The sequence below is a fragment of the Oryctolagus cuniculus genome, chromosome 21, assembly GCF_051225735.1.
Source record: "Oryctolagus cuniculus isolate XC-2025 breed Fujian yellow rabbit chromosome 21, ASM5122573v1, whole genome shotgun sequence".
NCBI lineage: Eukaryota > Metazoa > Chordata > Mammalia > Lagomorpha > Leporidae > Oryctolagus > Oryctolagus cuniculus.
This window is the reverse complement of record NC_142887.1, coordinates 837,331-851,087: the sequence shown is the minus strand read 5'-3', so window position 1 is coordinate 851,087 and position 13,757 is coordinate 837,331.

The window sequence follows — 13,757 nt, the reverse complement described above, 5'->3', positions numbered from 1 at the left end:
TGGCAAACGCTAATTGGTTCCACCTGGAGTCAAATCCTCCACACATTCGAGTTTTCTAGGAAGAAAGCTTCAGAAACCTGAGAAAACATGATATTTCTTTCTGTAAACATGACATTGGAAGCATATGCCGAACAGGAAGATTGTGCTTTTCCCCAAAACCACATTCACGGTGATTTTTTGGTTAAATTTCACTTCAAAACTGCAACAATTTGTCCAGATACTCCTGGATGAAAACAAAACTATCTGGTGTGTTGTGGCTATCTCAAGCCCAGATGCTGCTACAGCCTCTGTGTGTGTTTGTGTTTTCTGGACCTTCTCTATGGACTTTACAGTTTTGAATGCATTTTAGCATGTAAGTTTTTGTTTTCAGCTGGCAAAAGCTAATTGGTTCCACCTGGAGTCAAATCCTCCTCACAATCGAGTTTTCTAGGAAGAAAGCTTCAGAAACCTGAGAAAACATGATATTTGTATTTGTAAACATGACATTGGATTCATTTGCTGAACAGAAAAATTGTGCTTTTTCTCCAAAACCACTTTCACGGTGATTTTTTGGTTAAATTTTACTTCAAACTACAACAATTTGTCCAGATAGTCCTGGATGAAAACAAAACTATCTGGTGTGTTGTGGCTATCTCAATCCCAGATCTTGCTACAGCCTCTGTGTGTGTTTGTGTTTTCTGGACATTCTCTATGGACTTTACAGTTTAGAATGCATTTTAGCATGTAAGTTTTTGTTTTTAGCTGCCAAATGCTAATTGGTTCCACCTGGAGTCAAATCCTCCACACATTCGAGTTTTCTAGGAAGAAAGCTCCAGAAACCTGAGAAAACATGATATTTGTATTTGGAAACATGACATTGGATGCATTTGCCGAACAGGAAGATTGTGCTTTTCTCCAAAACCACTTTCACGGTGATTTTTTGGTTAAATTTCACTTCAAAACTACAACAATTTGTCCAGATACTCCTGGATGAAAACAAAATTGTCTGGTGTGTTGTGGCTATCTCAAGCCCAGATGTTGCTACAGCATCTGTGTTTCTTTGTTATTCTGGACATTCTCCATGGACTTTACAGTTTTGAATGCATTTTAGCATGTAAGCTTTTGTTTTCAGCTGGCAAACGCTAATTGGTTCCACCTGGAGTCATATCCTTCTCACATTCGAGTTTTCTAGGAAGAAAGCTTCAGAAACCTGAGAAAACATGATATTTGTATTTGTAAACATGACATTGGATTCATTTGCTGAACAGAAAAATTGTATTTTCTCCAAAACCACTTTCACGTTTATTTTTTGTTAAATTTTACTTCAAACTACAACAATTTGTCCAGATACTCCTGGATGAAAACAAAACTATCTGGTGTGTTGTGGCTATCTCAATCCCAGATTTTGCTACAGCCTCTGTGTTTGTGTGTACTTTCTGGACATTCTCTATGGACTTTACGGTTTCGAATGCATTTTACAATGTAAGGTTTTGTTTTTAGCTGCCAAACGCTAATTGGTTCCACCTGGAGTCAAATCCTCCACACATTCGAGTTTTCTAGGAAGAAAGCTTCAGAAACCTGAGAAAACATGATATTTCTTTCTGTAAACATGACATTGGAAGCATATGCCGAACAGGAAGATTGTGCTTTTCCCCAAAACCACATTCACGGTTATTTTTTGGTTAAATTTCACTTCAAAACTGCAACAATTTGTCCAGATACTCCTGGATGAAAACAAAACTATCTGGTGATTTTTAGCTGTCTCAATCCCAGATCTTGCTACAGCCTCTGTGTGTGTTTGTGTTTTCTGGACATTCTCTATGGACTTTACGGTTTTGAATGCATTTTAGCAGCACCCTTTTTGTTTTCTGCTGGCAAACGCTAATTGGTTCCACCTGGAGTCAAATCCTCCACACATTCGAGTTTTCTAGGAAGAAAGCTTCAGAAACCTGAGAAAACATGATATTTCTTTCTGTAAACATGACATTGGATGCATTTGCCGAACAGGAAGATTATGCTATTCTCCAAAACCACTTTCGCGGTGATTTTTTGGTTACATTTCACTTCAAAACTACAACAATTTGTCCAGATACTCCTGGATGAAAACAAAACTATCTGGTGATTTTTAGCTATCTCAATCCCAGATCTTGCTACAGCCTCTGTGTTTGTTTGTGTTTTCTAGACATTCTCTATGGACTTTACAGTTTTGAATGCGTTTTAGCATGTAAGTTTTTGTTTTTAGCTGCCAAACGCTAATTGGTTCCACCTGGAGTCTAATACGCCACACATTCGAGTTTTCTAGGAAGAAAGCTTCAGAAACCTGAGAAAACATGATATTTCTTTCTGTAAACATGACATTGGAAGCATTTGCCGAACAGGAAGATTGTGCTTTTCTCCAAAACCACTTTCACGGTGATTTTTTGGTTACATTTCACTTCAAAACTACAATTTTTCCTGAAACTCCTGGATGAAAACAAAACTATCTGGTGTGTTGTGGCTATCTCAATCCCAGATCTTGCTACAGCCTCTTTGTGTGTTTGTGTTTACTGGACATTCTCTATGGACTTTATGGTTTTGAATGCATTTTAGCATGTAAGTTTTTGTTTTTAGCTGCCAAACGCTAATTGCTTCCACCTGGAGTCAAATACTCCACACATTCGAGTTTTCTAGGAAGAAAGCTCCAGAAACCTGAAAAAACATGATATTTCTTTCTGTAAACATGACATTGGATGCACTTGCCGAACAGAAAGATAGATTGTGCTTTTCCCCAAAACCACTTTCACGGTGTTTTTTGTTAAATTTTACCGAAATCCACAACAATTTATCCAGATACTACTGGATGAAAACAAAACTATCTGGTGTGTTGTGGCTACCTCAATCCCAGATCTTGCTACAGCCTCTGTGTGTGTTTGTGTTTTCTGGACATTCTCTATGGACTTTACGGTTTTGAATGCATTTTAGCATGTAAGATTTTGTTTTTAGATGCCAAACGCTAATGGGTTCCACCTGGAGTCAAATCCTCCACACATTCGAGTTTTCTAGGAAGAAAGCTCCAGAAACCTGAGAAAACATGATATTTCTTTCTGTAAACATGACATTAGATGCATTTTCTGAACAGGAAGATTGTGCTTTTCTCCAAAACCACTTTAACGGTGATTTTTGGTTAAATTTCACTTCAAAAGTACAACAATTTGTCTAGATACTCCTGGATGAAAACAAAGATTTCTGGCGATTTTTAGCTATCTCAATCCCAGATCTTCCTACAGCCTCTGTGTGTGTTTGTGTTTTCTGGACATTTTCTATGATCTTTACGGTTTTGAATGCATTTTAGCATGTAAGTTTTTGTTTTTAGCTGTCAAATGCTAATTGGTTCCACCTGGAGTCAAATCCGCCACACATTCGAGTTTTCTAGGAAGAAAGCTCCAGAAACCTGAGAAAACATGATATTTCTTTCTGTAAACATGACATTGGATGCATTTGCCGAACAGGAAGATTGTGCTTTTCTCCAAAACCACTTTCACGGAGTTTTTTGGTTAAATTTCACTTCAAAACTACAACAGTTTGTCTAGATACTCCTGGATGAAAACAAAACTCTTTGGTGTGTTGTGGCTATCTCAATCCCAGATCTTGCTACAGCCTCTGTGTGTGTTTTTGTTTTCTGGACATTCTCTATGGACTTTATGGTTTTGAATGCATTTTAGCATGTAAGTTTTTGTTTTCAGCTGCCAAACGCTAATTGGTTCCACCAGGAGTCAAATCCTTCACACATTCGAGGTTTCTAGGAAAAAAGCTCCAGAAACCTAAGAAAACATGATTTTTCTTTCTGTAAACATAACATTGGATGCATTTGACGAACAGGAATATTGTGCTTTTCTCCAAAACCACTTTCACGGTGATTTTTTTTAAATTTCACCCGAAATCCACAACAATTTTTCCAGATACTCCTGGATGAAAACAAAACTATCTGGTGTGTTGTGGCTATCTCAATCCCGGATCTTGCTACAGCCTCTGTCTGTGTTTGTGTTTTCTGGATATTCTCTATGGACATTAAGGTTTTGAATGCATTTTAGCATGTAAGCTTTTGTTTTTAGCTGCCAAACGCCAATTGGTTCCACCTGGAGTCAAATCCTCCACACATTCGAGTTTTCTAGGAAGAAAGCTTCAGAAACCTGAGAAAACATGATATTTCTTTCTGTAAACATGACATTGGAAGCATATGCCGAACAGGAAGATTGTGCTTTTCCCCAAAACCACATTCACGGTTATTTTTTGGTTAAATTTCACTTCAAAACTGCAACAATTTGTCCAGATACTCCTGGATGAAAACAAAACTATCTGGTGATTTTTAGCTGTCTCAATCCCAGATCTTGCTACAGCCTCTGTGTGTGTTTGTGTTTTCTGGACATTCTCTATGGACTTTACGGTTTTGAATGCATTTTAGCAGCACCCTTTTTGTTTTCTGCTGGCAAACGCTAATTGGTTCCACCTGGAGTCAAATCCTCCACACATTCGAGATTTCTAGGAAGAAAGCTTCAGAAACCTGAGAAAACATGATATTTCTTTCTGTAAACATGACATTGGATGCATTTGCCGAACAGGAAGATTATGCTATTCTCCAAAACCACTTTCACGGTGATTTTTTGGTTACATTTCACTTCAAAACTACAACAATTTGTCCAGATACTCCTGGATGAAAACAAAACTATCTGGTGATTTTTAGCTATCTCAATCCCAGATCTTGCTACAGCCTCTGTGTTTGTTTGTGTTTTCTAGACATTCTCTATGGACTTTACGGTTTTGAATGCGTTTTAGCATGTAAGTTTTTGTTTTTAGCTGCCAAACGCTAATTGGTTCCACCTGGAGTCTAATACGCCACACATTCGAGTTTTCTAGGAAGAAAGCTCCAGAAACCTGAGAAAACATGATATTTCTTTCTGTAAACATGACATTGGAAGCATTTGCCGAACAGGAAGATTGTGCTTTTCTCCAAAACCACTTTCACGGTGATTTTTTGGTTACATTTCACTTCAAAACTACAATTTTTCCTGAAACTCCTGGATGAAAACAAAACTATCTGGTGTGTTGTGGCTATCTCAATCCCAGATCTTGCTACAGCCTCTTTGTGTGTTTGTGTTTACTGGACATTCTCTATGGACTTTATGGTTTTGAATGCATTTTAGCATGTAAGTTTTTGTTTTTAGCTGCCAAACGCTAATTGCTTCCACCTGGAGTCAAATACTCCACACATTCGAGTTTTCTAGGAAGAAAGCTCCAGAAACCTGAAAAAACATGATATTTCTTTCTGTAAACATGACATTGGATGCACTTGCCGAACAGGAAGATTGTGCTTTTCCCCAAAACCACTTTCACGGTTTTTTTTGTTAAATTTTACCGAAATCCACAACAATTTATCCAGATACTACTGGATGAAAACAAAACTATCTGGTGTGTTGTGGATACCTCAATCCCAGATCTTGCTACAGCCTCTGTGTGTGTTTGTGTTTTCTGGACATTCTCTATGGACTTTACGGTTTTGAATGCATTTTAGCATGTAAGATTTTGTTTTTAGATGCCAAACGCTAATGGGTTCCACCTGGAGTCAAATCCTCCACACATTCGAGTTTTCTAGGAAGAAAGCTCCAGAAACCTGAGAAAACATGATATTTCTTTCTGTAAACATGACATTAGATGCATTTTCTGAACAGGAAGATTGTGCTTTTCTCCAAAACCACTTTCACGGTGATTTTTTGGTTAAATTTCACTTCAAAAGTACAACAATTTTTCTAGATACTCCTGGATGAAAACAAAGATTTCTGGCGATTTTTAGCTATCTAAATCCCAGATCTTCCTACAGCCTCTGTGTGTGTTTGTGTTTTCTGGACATTTTCTATGATCTTTACGGTTTTGAATGCATTTTAGCATGTAAGTTTTTGTTTTCAGCTGCCAAACGCTAATTGGTTCCACCAGGAGTCAAATCCTTCACACATTCGAGGTTTCTGGGAAAAAAGCTCCAGAAACCTAAGAAAACATGATATTTCTTTCTGTAAACATGACATTGGATGCATTTGACGAACAGGAAGATTGTGCTTTTCTCCAAAACCACTTTCACGGTGATTTTTTTTAAATTTCACCCGAAATCCACAACAATTTTTCCAGATACTCCTGGATGAAAACAAAACTATCTGGTGTGTTGTGGCTATCTCAATCCCGGATCTTGCTACAGCCTCTGTGTGTGTTTGTGTTTTCTGGATATTCTCTATGGACATTAAGGTTTTGAATGCATTTTAGCATGTAAGCTTTTGTTTTTAGCTGCCAAACGCCAATTGGTTCCACCTGGAGTCAAATCCTCCACACATTCGAGTTTTCTAAGAAGAAAGCTCCAGAAACCTGAGAAAACATGATATTTCTTTCTGTAAATTTGACATTGGATGCATTTGGCGAACAGGAAAATTGTGCCTTTCTCCAAAACCACTTTCTCGGTGATTTTTTGGTTAAATTTCACTTCAAAACTACAACAATTTGTCCAGATACTCCTGGATGAAAACAAAACTATCTGGTGTGTTGTGGCTATCTCAATCCCAGATTTTGCTACAGCCTCTGTGTTTGTGTGTACTTTCTGGACATTCTCTATGGACTTTACGGTTTCGAATGCATTTTACAATGTAAGGTTTTGTTTTTAGCTGCCAAACGCTAATTGGTTCCACCTGGAGTCAAATCCTCCACACATTCGAGTTTTCTAGGAAGAAAGCTTCAGAAACCTGAGAAAACATGATATTTCTTTCTGTAAACATGACATTGGAAGCATATGCCGAACAGGAAGATTGTGCTTTTCCCCAAAACCACATTCACGGTTATTTTTTGGTTAAATTTCACTACAAAACTGCAACAATTTGTCCAGATACTCCTGGATGAAAACAAAACTATCTGGTGTGTTGTGGCTATCTCAATCCCAGATCTTGCTACAGCCTCTGTGTGTGTTTGTGTTTTCTGGACATTCTCTATGGACTTTACGGTTTTGAATGCATTTTAGCATGTAAGTTTTTGTTTTTAGCTGGCAAACGCTAATTTGTTCCACCTGGAGTCAAATCCTCCACACATTCGAGTTTTCTAGGAAGAAAGCTCCAGAAACCTGAGAAAACATGATATTTCTTTCTGTAAATTTGACATTGGATGCATTTTCTGAACAGGAAGATTGTGCTTTTCTCCAAAACCACTTTCACGGTGATTTTTGTTAAATTTCACCCAAAATCCACAACAATATGTCCAGATACTCCTGGATGAAAACAAAACTATCTGGTGTGTTGTGGCTATCTCAATCCCAGATCTTGCTACAACCTCTGTGTGTGTTTGTGTTTTCTGTACATTCTCTATGGACTTTACGGTTTTGAATTAATTTTAGCATGTAAGCTTTTGTTTTTAGCTGCCAAACGCCAGTCGGTTCCACCTGGAGTCAAATCCTCCACACATTCGAGTTTTCTAGGAAGAAAGCTTCAGAAACCTGAGAAAACATGATATTTCTTTCTGTAAACATGACATTGGATGCATTTGGCGAACAGGAAAATTGTGCTTTTCTCCAAAACCACTTTCTCGGTGATTTTTTGGTTAAATTTCACTTCAAAACTACAACAATTTGTCCAGATACTCCTGGATGAAAACAAAACTATCCGGTGTGTTGGGGCTATCTCAATCCCAGATCTTGCTACAGCCTCTGTGTGTTTTTGTGTTTTCTGGACATTCTCTATTGACTTTACGGTTTTGAATGCATTTTAGCATGTAAGGATTTGTTTTTAGCTCCAAACGCTAATTGGTTCCACCTGGAGTCAAATATTCCACACATTCGAATATTCTCGGAAGAAAGCTTCATAAACCTGAGAAAACATGATATTTCTTTTTCTAAACATGACATTGCATGCTTTTGTCGAACAGCAAGATTGAGCTTTTCTCCTAAACCACTTTCAAGATGATTTTTTGGTTAAATTTCACTTCAAAACTACAACAATTTGTCTAGATTCTCCTAGATGAAGTCAAAGATATCTGGTGATTTTTAGCTATCTCAATCCCAGATCTTGCTAGAGCCTCTGTGTGTGTTTGTGTTTTCTGACATTCTCTATGGACTTGAAAGTTTGAATGCATTTTAGAATGTAAGTTTTTGTTTTCAGCTGCCAAACGATAATTGGTTCCACCTGGAGTCAAATCCTTCACACATTCGAGGTTTCTAGGAAAAAAGCTCCAGAAACCTAAGAAAATATGATATTTCTTTCTGTAAACATGACATTGGATGCATTTGACGAACAGGAAGATTGTGCTTTTCTCCAAAACCACTTTCACGGTGATTTTTTGGTTAAATTTCACCCGAAATCCACAACAATTTGTCCAGATACTCCTGGATGAAAACAAAACTATCTGGTGTGTTGTGGCTATCTCAATCCCGGATCTTGCTACAGCCTCTGTGTGTGTTTGTGTTTTCTGGACATTCTCTATGGACTTTACGGTTTTGAATGCATTTTAGCATGTAAGTTTTTGTTTTTAGCTGGCAAACGCAAATTGGTTCCACCTGGAGTCAAATCATCCACACATTCGAGTTTTCTAGGAAGAAGGCTCCAGAAACCTGAGAAAACCTGATATTTCTTTCTGTAAACATGACATTGGATGCATTTGCCGAACAGGAAGATTGTGCTTTTCTTCAAAACCACGTTCACGGTGATTTTTTGGTTAAATTTCACTTCAAAACTACAACAATTTGTCCAGATACTCCTGGATGAAAACAAAACTATCTGGTGTGTTGTGGCTATCTCAATCCCAGATCTTGCTACAGCCTCTGTGTGTGTTTGTGTTTTCTGGACATTCTCTATGGACTTTAAGGTTTTGCATGCATTTTAGCAGGACTCTTTTTGATTTCTGCTGGCAAACGATAATTGGTTCCACCTGGAGTCAAATCCGGCATACATTCGAGTTTACTAGGAAGAAAGCTTCAGAAACCTGAGAAAACATGATATTTCTTTCTGTAAACATGACATTGGATGCATTTGCCGAAAAGGAAGATTGTGCTTTTCCCCAAAACCACTTTCACGGTGATTTTTTGGTTAAATTTCACTTCAAAAGTACAACAATTTGTCCAGATACTCCTGGATGAAAACAAAATTATCTGGTGAGTTGTGGCTATCTCAATCCCAGATCTTGCTACAGCCTCTGTGTGTGTTTGTGTTTTCTGGACATTCTCTATGTACTTTAAGGTTTTGAATGCATTTTAGCATGAAAGGTTTGGTTTTTAGCTGCCAAACGCTGATTGGTTCCACCTAGAGTCAAATCCTCCACACATTCGAATTTTCTAGGAAGAAAGTTTCAGAAACCTGAGAAAACACGATATTTCTTTCTGTAAACATGACATTGGATGCATTTGCCGAACAGGAAGATTGTGCTTTTCTCCAAAAACCCTATCACGATGATTTTTGGTTAAATTTCACTTCAAAAGTACAACAATTAGTCCAGATACTCCTGGATGAAAACAAAACTATCTGATGTGTTGTGGCTATCTCAATCCCAGATCTTGCTACAACCTCTATGTGTGTGTTTTCTAGACATTCTCTATGGACTTTATGGTTTTGAATGCATTTTCGCATGTAAGGTTTTGTTTTCTGCTGGCAAACGCTAATTGGTTCCACCTGGAGTCAAATCCAGCACACGTTCGAGTTTTCTAGGAAGAAAGCTTCAGAAACCTGTGAAAATATGATATTTCTTTCTGTAAACATGACATTGGATGCATTTGCTGAACAGGAAGATTGTGCTTTTCTCCAAAACCACTTTCACGGTGATTTTTGTTAAATTTCACCCGAAATCCACAACAATTTGTCCAGATACTCTGGATGAAAACAAAACTATCTGGTGATTTTTATCTATCTCAATCCCAGATCTTGCTACAGCCTCTGAGTTTGTTGTGTTTTCTGGACATTCTCAATGGACTTTACAGTTTTGAATGCATTTTAGCTTGTAAGTTTTTGTTTTTAGCTGCCAAACGCTAACTGGTTCCACCTGGACTCAAATCCTCCACACATTCGAGTTTTCTAGGAAGAAAGCTTCAGAAACCTGAGAAAACATGATATTTCTTTCTGTAAACATGACATGGGATGCATTTGCCGAACAGGAATATTGTGCTTTTCTCGAAAACCACTTTCACGGTGATTTTTTGGTTAAATTTCACCCGAAATCCACAACAATTTGTCCAGATACTCCTGGATGAAAACAAAGATATCTGGTGATTTTTAGCTTTCTCAATCCCAGATATTGCTAAAGCCTCTGTGTTTGTTTGTGTTTTCTGGACATTCTCTATGGACTTTAAGGTTTTGAATGCATTTTAGCAGGACTCTTTTTGTTTTCTGCTGGCAAACGCTAATTGGTTCCACCTGGTGTCAAATCCGGCACACATTCGAGTTTTCTAGGAAGAAAGCTTCAGAAACCTGAGAAAACATGATATTGCTTTCTGTAAACATGACATTGGATGCATTTGCCGAAAAGGAAGATTGTGCTTTTCTCCAAAACCACTTTCACCGTTATTTTTTGGTTAAATTTCACCCAAAATCCAGAACAATTTGTCCAGATACTCCTGGATGAAAACAAAACTATCTGGTGTGTTGCGGCTATCTCAATCCGATATCTTGCTACAGCCTCTGTGTGTGTTTGTGTTTTCTGGACATTCTCTATGGGCTTTACAGTTTTGAATGCATTTCAGCATGTAAGGTTTCCTTTTTTCTGCCAAACGCTAAGTGGTTCCACCTGGAGTCAAATCCTGCACACATTCGAGTTTTCTAGGCAGAAAGCATCAGAAACCTGAGAAAACAAAATATTTGTATTTGTAAACATGACATTGGATGCATTTGCCGAACAGGAAGATTGTGCTTTTCTGCAAAACCACTTTCACGGTGATTTTTTGGATAAATTTCACTTCAAATCTACAACAATTTGTCCAGAAACTCCTGGATGAAAACAAAACTATCTGGTGTGTTGTGGCTATCTCAATCCGATATCTTACTACAGGCTCTGTGTGTGTTTGTGTTTTTTAGACATTCTCTATGGACTTTACGGTTTTGAATGCATTGTAGCATGTAAGGTTTGTTTTTAGCTGCCAAACGCTAATTGGTTCCACCTGGAGTCAAATCATCCACACATTCGAGTTTTCTAGGAAGAAAGCTTCAGAAACCTGAGAAAACATGATATTTCTTTCTGTAAACATGACATTGGATGCATTTGACGAACAGGAAGATTGTGCTTTTCTCCAAAACCACTTTCACGGTGATTTTTTGGTTAAATTTCACTTCAAAAGAACAACAATTTGTCCAGATACTCCTGGATTAAAATAAAACTATCTGGTGATTTTTAGCTATCTCAATCCCAGATCTTGCTACAGCCTCTGTGTTTGTTTGTGTTTTCTGGACATTCTCTATGGACTTTACGGTTTTGAATGCATTTTAGCAGGACCTTTTTGTTTTCTGCTGGCAAACGCTAATTGGTTACACCTGGTGTCAAATCCGGCATACATTCGAGTTTTCTAGGAAGAAAGCTTCAGGACCTGAGAAAACATGATATTTCTTTCTGTAAACATGACATTGGATGCATTTGCCAAACAGGAAGATTGTGCTTTTCCCCAAAACCACTTTCACGGTGATTTTTTGGTTAAATTTCACTTCAAAACTACAACAATTTGTCCAGATACTCCTGGATGAAAACAAAACTATCTGGTGTGTTGTGGCTATCTCAAGCACAGATCTTGCTATAGCCTCTGTGTTTGTTTGTGCTTTCTGGACATTCTCTTTGGACATTACGGTTTTGAATGCTTTTTAGCATGTAAGGTTTTGTTTTTAGCTGGCAAACGCTAATTTGTTCCACCTGGAGTCAAATCCTCCACACATTCGAGTTTTCTAAGATGAAAGCTTCAGAAACCTGAGAAAATATGATATTTGTATTTGTAAACATGACATTGGATGAATTTGCTGAACAGGAAGATTGTGCTATTCTCCAAAACCACTTTCACAGTGATTGTTTTAGTTAAATTTTACTTCAAAACTACAACAATTTGTCCAGATACTCCTGGATGAAAACAAAACTATCTGGTGATTTTTAGCTATCTCAATCCCAGATCTTGCTAAAGCCTCTGTGTTTGTTTGTGTTTTCTGGACATTCTCTATGGACTTTACGGTTTTGAATGCATTTTAGCAGGACCTTTTTGTTTTCTGCTGGCAAACGCTAATTGGTTCCACCTGGAGTCAAATCCTCCACACATTCGAGTTTTCTAGGCAGAAAGCTTCAGAAACCTGAGAAAACATGATATTTCTTTCTGTAAACATGACATTGGATGCATTTGCCGAACAGAAAGTTAGTGCTTTTCCCCAAAACCACTTTCACGGTGCTTTTTTGGTTAAATTTCACTTCAAAACTACAACAATTTGTCCAGATACTCCTGGATGAAAACAAAACTATCTGGTGTGTTGTGGCTATCTCAATCCCAGATCTTGCTACAGCCTCTGTGTGTGTTTGTGTTTTCTGGACATTCTCTATGGACATTATGGTTTTGAATGCATTTTAGCATGTAAGGTTTTCTTTTTAGCTGCCAAACGCTAACTGGTTCCACCTGGAGTCAAATCCTCCACACATTCGCGTTTTCTAAGATGAAAGCTTCAGAAACCTGAGAAAATATCATATTTGTATTTGTAAAGATGACATTGGATGCATTTCCTGAACAGGAAGATTGTGCTATTCTCCAAAACACTTTCACAGTGATTGTTTTAGTTAAATTTTACTTCAAACCTACAACAATTTGTCCAGATACTCCTAGATGAAAACAAAACTATCTGGTGATTTTTAGCTATCTCAATCCCAGATCGTGCTACAGCCTCTGTGTGTGTTTGTGTTTTCTGGACATTCTCTATGAACTTTACGGTTTTGAATGCATTTTAGCATGTAAGGTTTTGTTTTTAGCTGCCAAATGCTACTTGGTTCCACCTGGAGTCAAATACTCCACACATTCGAGTTTTCTAGGAAGAAAGCTTCAGAAACCTGAGAAAACATGATATTTCTTTCTGTAAACATGACATTGGATGCATTTGCCGAACAGGAAGATTGTGCTTTTCTCCAAAACCACTTTCACGGTGATTTTTTGGTTAAATTTCACTTCAAAACTACAACAATTTATCCAGATACTCCTGGATGAAAACAAAACTATCTGGTGTGTTGTGACTATCTCAAGCACAGATCTTGCTATAGCCTCTGTGTTTGTTTGTGCTTTCTGGACATTCTCTTTGGACATTACGGTTTTGAATGCATTTTAGCATGTAAGGTTTTGTTTTTAGCTGGCAAACGCTAATTGGTTCCACCTGGAGTCAAATCCTCCACACATTCGAGTTTTCTAAGATGAAAGCTTAAGAAACCTGAGAAAATATGATATTTGTATTTGTAAGCATGACATTGGATGCATTTGCTGAATAGGAAGATTGTGCTATTCTCCAAAACCACTTTCACAGTGATTGTTTCAGTTAAATTTTACATCAAAACTATAACAATTTGTCCAGATACTCCTGGATGAAAACAAAACTATCAGGTGATTTTTAGCTATCTCAATCCCAGATCTTGCTACAGCCTCTGTGTGTGTTTCTGTTTTCTGGACATTCTCTATGGACTTTACGGTTTTGAATGCATTTTAGCAGGACTCTATTTGTTTTCTCCTGGCAAACGCTAATTGGTTCCACCTGGAGTCAAATCCTCCACACATTCGAGTTTTCTAGGCAGAA